Raw genomic sequence first — 8107 nt, forward strand, 5'->3', positions numbered from 1 at the left:
GATGCTGCTTGAGGGGCCGGCATTGTGGCACAGCAGGTAAAGCTGCCGCCTGCAGTGCCAGCATAACATACGGGCACCAGTGAGTCCTGACTGCTCCACTTCTGATCCAGCTCTATGCTATGGCCTGGGAAAGCAGTGGAAGATAGCCCAAGTGCTTGGGCCCCTACGCCCACATGGGAGACCCAGAAAAAGCTCCAGGCTCCTGGCTTTGGATGGGTATAGCTCCAGCTGTTGTGGCCATTTGGGGAGTGAACCAGTGGATGGAAGATTTCTCCCTCTTTCTGCCTCTGCCTCTGCAACTCTGCCTTTCAAATAAATATAAATCTTTAAAAAAAAAAAAAAAATGCTGCTGCCAGGCGGTAAGGGGCCCGGTGCTGTGGCAAGCAGGTAAAGCCACACCACTTGCAGTGCCAGCATCCCATATGGGCACAGGTTCAAGTCCCAGCTGCTCCACTTCCAATCAAGCTCCCTGTTAATGCATCTAAAAAAGCAGCAGAAGACAGTCTAAGTCGTTGGGTCCCTTTACCCGTGTAGGAGACCAGAAAGAAGCTCCTGGATCCTGGCTTCAGATTGGCCTTGCTCCAGCCATTGCGGCCACTTGGGGAGTGAACCAGCAGTTGCACAATCTCTCTCTGTCCTCTCCTTCTAACTCTGCCTTTCAAATTAATTAATAAAAAACCAAAAATGCTGCTTGGGATGTTCACATCCTATACTGAGCATCTGTGTTCAAGTCCCTGCTCTGCTTTTGATCCAGCTTCCTGCTAATGCACAAAACTTGGAAGCAGCAGGTGGTACCTCAAGTAGTTGAGTCCTAGCCACCCACACTGGAAACTCAGATGAGTTCCAGGCTCCTGGCTTTGGCCTGACCAAGCACCTGCCATGGCAGCCATTTGGGGAATGAACCAGTGGATGGAAGACCAATCTCTCTCTCTCTCACTTTAACTGCCTTTCAAATAAATAAATCTCAAAAAGCAATCAAAAACATATGTAATCCAAGAGCAAGAAGCAAGCCACAATGTTTGCTATGATCTCATCTTGGAAATCACTGATATCACTGCTATTGTGCTCTGTTCATTAAATGCAAATTATTTAGAGGCAGCCCACACTCCAGCTGAGGATTAAGTGGGATCCACCTTTTGAAAATAACAGTATCAAAGAATTATTTGACATACTCTATAATCACCATAAGGTCTAAATTTTATTCTTAAAAATATCTGATGGCCGGCACCGCGGCTCACTAGGCTAATCCTCTGCCTTGCGGCGCCGGCACACCGGGTTCTAGTCCCTGTCAGGGCGCCGGATTCTGTCCCGGTTGCCCTTCTTCCAGGCCAGCTCTCTGCTATGGCCCAGGAGTGCAGTGGAGGATGGCCCAAGTACTTGGGCCCTGCACCCCATGGGAGACCAGGAGAAGTACCTGGCTCCTGCCATCGGATCAGCACGGTGCGCCGGCCGCGGCGGCCATTGGAGGGTGAACCAACGGCAAAGGAAGACCTTTCTCTCTCTCTCTCTCTCACTGTCCACTCTGCCTGTCAAAAAAAAAATTTTTTTTTGAGAGGCAGAGTTATGAAGAAAAGGAGAGAGAGAGAGAGACAGAGAGAGAGAGAGAGAGAGAGAGAGAAAATCTTCCAACTGTTGGTTCATTCCCTAAATCGCCTGTAATGGCTGGTGCTGGGCCGGACCAGGCCATAGCCAAGAGCCTGGAACCCCATCCCAGTCTTCTCAAGCAGGTGCAGGGACCCAAGCACCTGGGCCTCCATTTTCTGCTTTCCCAGGTACAATGAGCAGGAAGCTGGATCACAAGTGGAGCAGCCGAAACTCAAACCAGTGCCCATATGGGAATGCTGGCATTGCAGGTGATGGCTTATCCTACTATACAACAACACCAGCCCCGTAAATTGTATTCTTGATTTGATCTTTTCCACAAGATTGAGCTTTAGCAGGTCTTCATCTGTTTTATCCAAATTGTATTCTTGATGTGATCCTTTCATAAGATTGAGCTTTAACAGGTCTTCATCTGTTTTATCCTTAATATTGAATAGCAGTTTCTTACAAATACATACATTCTCTGTATACTGTTTCATTCCCACTTGTGATCTGGACAATTCACCTCATTTTTTTTAACAGCAGCCAACACATACAATCTTAGCATCCTGTTTTGTCTCTTCCCTCATGAGCACACATTCATTATGCACATGATCTTTTCACAGGTGCCTCATCATGTTGAGCTAGGACAAATCATTGTCACTAACTAGCTATTAGAATTACTGTTCTTGGTTCCAGTGTAGTGGGTCAAACCACTGTGGAGACTGTTGATAGTGATGATGGAGCTACTTCTGCAAACTCACTTTGCAATAGGCAAAGGAGTTTCTCCTAAAATCATTGTGGATTTCATAGGCATGACTAGCTCAGTTAACAACTTGGCTGACATCACTGCACAGGAACCTATCACTTTTCAAAGACCAGTTGTAAGAGCATTTTGGGTTTTCTTCAGAAGGAACGTCTTAAGGTTTAGTTTAAACGATCCACTTCTGATCCACCAATTTTATAACCTTGCTACAGGCTTTTTAAACATGTATTCATGCATTTGAAAACTACTAACAGGGTCAGCAAGCTGGAAAGTAAAGGGAAGGGAAATGACATTTATTAGACTCATCTTGTGTGATAAATGTTATCCTAAGCATTTTACAAAAGTCCTCCAACTTAATCCTCACACCAGAACTATATAAGGTTGGCATTATCTTCATTCATCAGATTAAGAAAACCAGCCAGAGTATATAAACAACTTATCCTAAATCACCCAACACTCAAGTATAAGCTGTCTTACTCCAAAGCCCATTGTGTCAGTCAGCTTTTGCTTATAATAAAAATTCCAAAACTTCAGGACTCACTACATCGAACATTTTGTTGTTGTTCTTGTTCACATTAAATGAAACTACAGAGTTCAGTAAAGCTCTATGGAATGCTGTATGTAACTCTGCTCTTTATATCCTTTTCACTTTGGGATTCAAGCTAAGAGAGCAGTCTCTACCTAGGCAGAATTGCAAGAACTCAAACCAAACCACAGCTTTGAGCTTCTGCTCAAAGCTGACAACACATCATGTACGCACATGTTCCATTAGCCAAAGCAAGTCAGACAGCAGTTAAGTCGCCACTTGGGACACCTACATCCCATATCAGGGTGCCAGGTTTTGAGTCCTGGCTTCACTCTCCATTCCAACTTTCTGCTAGTGTGTACCCTAGGAAGACAGTAAATGATGCCTCAAGTAGCTAAGTCCCTGCCACCCATGTGGGAAACCTGGATTGAGTTTCTGGCACCTGATTTCAGTCCGGTCCAGCCTTAGCTGCTTTGAGCATTCAGCAAGAGAACCTGTGGATGAGATCAATCAATCTCTTTCCTTCCCTCCCTATCTCTATCTCTATCTCAATCTCGATCTCTATCTCTATATCATTCCCTCTCCCTCTCTGCCTTTCAAATAAATAAAAATAAAATTTTAAAAAGATGGCTTTGGGTGTAGATAAATAATTATATAAGATTTTTAAATTATCACCTATGAGAGTACATATTCCATGTATGAAAAAAAATTGCAGTGAACATTTGGTAGCTAGAAGAGCTAACTGAAATAGTCATTAGTGTCCACCAAATAATTGTAGTTCTCTTCCAGGGCACATGGAAGGAATATACTTCTTATCCCATCAATGTCATACGTATTCGGGTAACTTGATTTGAAATACAAGACAAAGTGACACATAACTTCTAGCTGGAAACTGTATTAGCCAGTGCATGATTAGGCACCTTTTTCCTTTTTTTCTGGCAGTGTTTCAAATGATGACTGCAGTCTGCATCCAGGAAGGAGGACAGTATGACACAGCCCCCAAACAACCTAAGATGAACATACAGCATGGATGAGAAATAATTAGATGGGCTATTTCTGTTACTGCAATATAAATTAGCTTAATTAGCTTAGTCTAATACATAAGTCAATCAGAATTGCTCCTTTAGGAATGGGAAAAAAGCATACTGAGTGTTAGGTAAAAGATGGCAAATACTAAGGTTGAATCTAAGATACATTATGAAAAGTCAAAACTAAATTATGGGTAACAGCAGCTATGAGACAGGAGAGAGAAAGAGCATGAGAAAGTAAAAGATGAAGAAGGCAATAAGTAGTTAGAAAATAAAAGAGCAGACATAAAGAAACACACCCCTTAGGAGGGTTCGCATGGCTCATGGGCAGAGCTGCCTTCATTATTACAGCTTTCAGGTCTGTTAAGGCTGAATGAATCTTTTACAATTCTTCTTTTTGTTTAAATGGCTTTAAGTCTTAAATGAAAAAAGTGGGACAAAATGAAATGTGTTAAATGTACTAAGTCAATTATTTAGAAAAATTCTATGGTGAATCCAATTAGAGAATAAAGATTCAGTTTTTAATATAAACATTATTATTTTGCTATTCAAATTCAATAAAGATACTGTTCATATATCATTAAAAATATTAAACAAATTCTTGCCGGCGCCGCGGCTCACTAGGCTAATCCTCCGCCTAGCGGCGCCAGCACACCGGGTTCTAGTCCCGGTTGGGGCACCGGATTCTGTCCCGGTTGCCCCTCTTCCAGGCCAGCTCTCTGCTGTGGCCAGGGAGTGCAGTGGAGGATGGCCCAGGTGCTTGGGCCCTGCACCCCATGGGAGACCAGGAAAAGCACCTGGCTCCTGGCTCCTGCCATCGGATCAGCGCGGTGCGCTGGCCGCAGCGCGCCAGCCGCGGCGGCCATTGGAGGGTGAACCAACGGCAAAGGAAGACCTTTCTCTCTGTCTCTCTCTCTCACTGTCCACTCTGCCTGTCAAAAAAAAAAAATAAATAAAAAAAAAAAAAAAAAGAAAATTCTTATAGAGAAGTTCATTAAAATTTTCCTAATTATAATGTAGCCAAACTTCAGGAAAATGGGGAATTGAAGCAAGAACATTAAAGAATTTCTCAGAACAAAAGAAAATGTTAATTCCCTACAAAGATTTCTTATTTGTAAAGAGAGAACTGCCTTCTTTGATAAATACATGCTCATACTGCACAACCTCCCAAAGAAACTCTTAAGATCATTAAAGTCCCTAGTATACTGTTGGGCTGAAAACTGGAATTCAGAGCGAACTTGGTTGACTGACTGATCATTTAAACAATCAGGAAAAATCTGCTTTACAAATCACTCAGAATAGGCAATCATGCTTCAGATTGTGGACAAAGAGTTATCAGTGATGATTAAGTTGGACAGCGGGTTGAGTCCCGGCTACTCCACTTCCAATCCAGCTCCTGGTTAAAGTGCCTGGGAAAGCAAGATGGCCCAAGTGCTTGGGCCCCTGTACCCACATGGAAGACCTGGAGGAAACTCCTGGCATTGGATGGGCCCAGCCTGGCCTGTTGCCTGGCCATCTGGGGAGTGAACCAGCAGATGGAAGATCTCACTTGCTCTCTCCCTCTCTCTGGAACTCTGCCTTTCAAATAAAATAAACAAATCTTTTAATTAAAAAAGTGTTTGACTTTTTAGGCCAGGTGCTGTAATTCTGGAAGGTACAATGGTCATTCTAATTGCATCTCTATATATCAATATATTTAAAGCTGCAAGCTTTCTGTACGTTATGATAGAAAATCTGTAAGATCTGAACAGAAATACATTAATTAGACATACAATGGAAAAAACTGAATAGTTCAAGAGAATATTGAACTTAACATTTGTTTCAACACATGCCAAGACATTGTAATCAAAACAGGAAATACTCTTGGAAAAGCTACTTCACAGTTGGCTCAGTTGATTCTTCCCTGTGAAGAATCAAAGAGCACTCAAAAAATCTTCTATAAACGTAGGCAGCATAGCGAAACACAGAATTCCTTAGTAAATTCAAACATCTAACTGGCCAAGTGGCTAAGAAACTACATAAAATTGGTTTCATATAGATTTGGAAATATTAGACACCAAAAACAACTATTAAGTGAGAAGGCACAGTAGTCACCTCAACTGCATTTTTACAAATCGATATTAAAAAGCTGTAAGTGTTTTCAACGTTATGTTACTTAAATCTTGTTTTGCATTTAATGCATCTGACATGATGGACACATAAGGGAAGTAACAAAATTTATACTTAATTGATTTTTATAAGACTGGGTAAATTTTCACCTTTAAGTGACAGGCTCTCTAGAGTGACAAGTAATGTGATAGGTAAAAGTAAATGGAACAAAAGCAAATTACCCTTGTCATTAATCTTGTTCTTTTCTGTAGTAAATCTAAGTTGGGAGTGACACATTCTGAACTTTACTATTCAAGCACTACACGAATCTGTCTCCTCCACAATGGTAGTTCCACCACAGCAGTGATACATAACCTCATTTTAATTAACCTAATGGTCTATTCACGGATCATACTTGGAGGTCTATTTCATTACCCTAAATTAACATTTTCTTTCCATTAAAGTTACAGATAATAAAAAAGACATTGCTTTCATGTGTAGTTTACAACACATTTAATCTGTAGTACTCCTTTGCTTAGTGATTACAAGCACTTAAATGCTCTTTGGAAAGCACTTAGAACAACTAGCAGCCCAAGATTTATTTACTCATACAAGGGGAGGACCATTAATAACAGAAATAAAAATGTAATATTTCAAAAATAAAAACACCTATTTGTTAGCTCAATAAAAGCAATTATTCGAAAGATGTTGACTGATCTCACTTTAAAAGGTGGGATGCCTCTCCTCAAAGTAAATGGGATTTTATTTACATAAAATAATTGAATAATCCTAACTGATACATTTTGTCATTTTACCTCCACTGAAAAGAGAAGCTTTAGCCTCTCCGGTTTAGAGTCAGAAATAAGAACAATAAAGTAATTTCAATTGTTCAAGATGACTGTTTAAAAGACTTTTCCCAACTAATGTTTGCCAACCTAATGAGAAATTATTTGATCATAAATCTTTGATACAAATTCAGCACCTAGGGCTAAATTGTCATCTTTTAGATAGAAATTTACATGTATATCAGCTCATTATTGTTCGCTTTCCACATTAATCCCTGTTGATCAAACTGAAAACATAAACCTCAATTTGATTAAGATAGTTCAAACTTTTTTTCATATAATCCCAAGGTAATAATACACCTCCAAGAGTGTTGTCAGACAAAAGTACATTCCTTTGAACTTCCTCCTGCTTATCCCATCTCTACCCTCAAAAACTTTCTCCTGCAAGCTATTCTCAGGCATATTTTTCACATGTACCAAAAAATGAATGTCACATCTTTAAACAGGAAAAAGCTTAAAGCCATAAGTTTCAGAACAGAAAGGACTCATATATCCACAAGAGCCAGAATGTTGCTGTTTCACAAGGGCTATTTTTAGACACAAGGCTGTCTAGGGTTGCTAACTCCTCCTGATGGAGCCTCTTGCACTGACAGTGAATGTCAAGAAATGACCCTGTGTGTCTGTGCATCCTGAAGAAGCTGTACCTAAAGAGCTGCCAAGAACCTGGCTGAGCCCCACTCCACCATCAGAAATTAATGCTGGACCGGCAGCAGCAGCAGCACTCGCGTACAGTCTGCTGTGGTGTTTCAGGCTGTGGGAGAACCATGCTCTTCTAATAGACAAAAACTACGCTGGCATGCAGGCAACACCACCTCTCGTGGAGTACTTCGAGCTTCATGTTTGCTTCTGGGCAACAGTAACCAGGACCAATTCCAGGAATGAGTAAGCACCTGGGGATTCTCAGGCTACTGTGCAGAGAGGAATCCCAAAAATCAAATCAAATAATTCCCAAGAAAAGGTGGCGATGCTACATGAATTATTAAAGAATTTTAACCTGCCTTCCCCTTTTCTTTGCCTCCCTTCATGTCCCTAGCATGGTGGAGTCAGTCCACTAAGCAGTGAGGAAGGACTCGAAGGGTCAGTGCAGAGGCCCAGGACAACAGCAGCAGTGGGGAGGAAGCTGAGGTGGCCTAGAGGTGAGAAACAGCAGAGACAGAACCGTGACTGGGGGGTCTGTGCATTGCAAATTATTTTTGATTGAACTAATGAGAAAATATATTGAGGCTAATGGGTGTCGCTCCCCCTCTTCGTGGAGGAACGACACTAAACCCTG

General features: G+C 41.5%; 1 protein-coding gene across 4 annotated transcripts in view; it reads right to left on the reverse strand.

Moving 5' to 3' along the window:
• PRIM2 (DNA primase subunit 2) overlaps positions 1-8107 on the reverse strand; it is a 365751-nt gene that overhangs the window by 175247 nt on the left and 182397 nt on the right. The gene's annotated exons all lie outside the window — the stretch shown is intronic.

The sequence above is a fragment of the Oryctolagus cuniculus genome, chromosome 5, assembly GCF_964237555.1.
Source record: "Oryctolagus cuniculus chromosome 5, mOryCun1.1, whole genome shotgun sequence".
Taxonomy (NCBI): Eukaryota; Metazoa; Chordata; class Mammalia; order Lagomorpha; family Leporidae; genus Oryctolagus; species Oryctolagus cuniculus.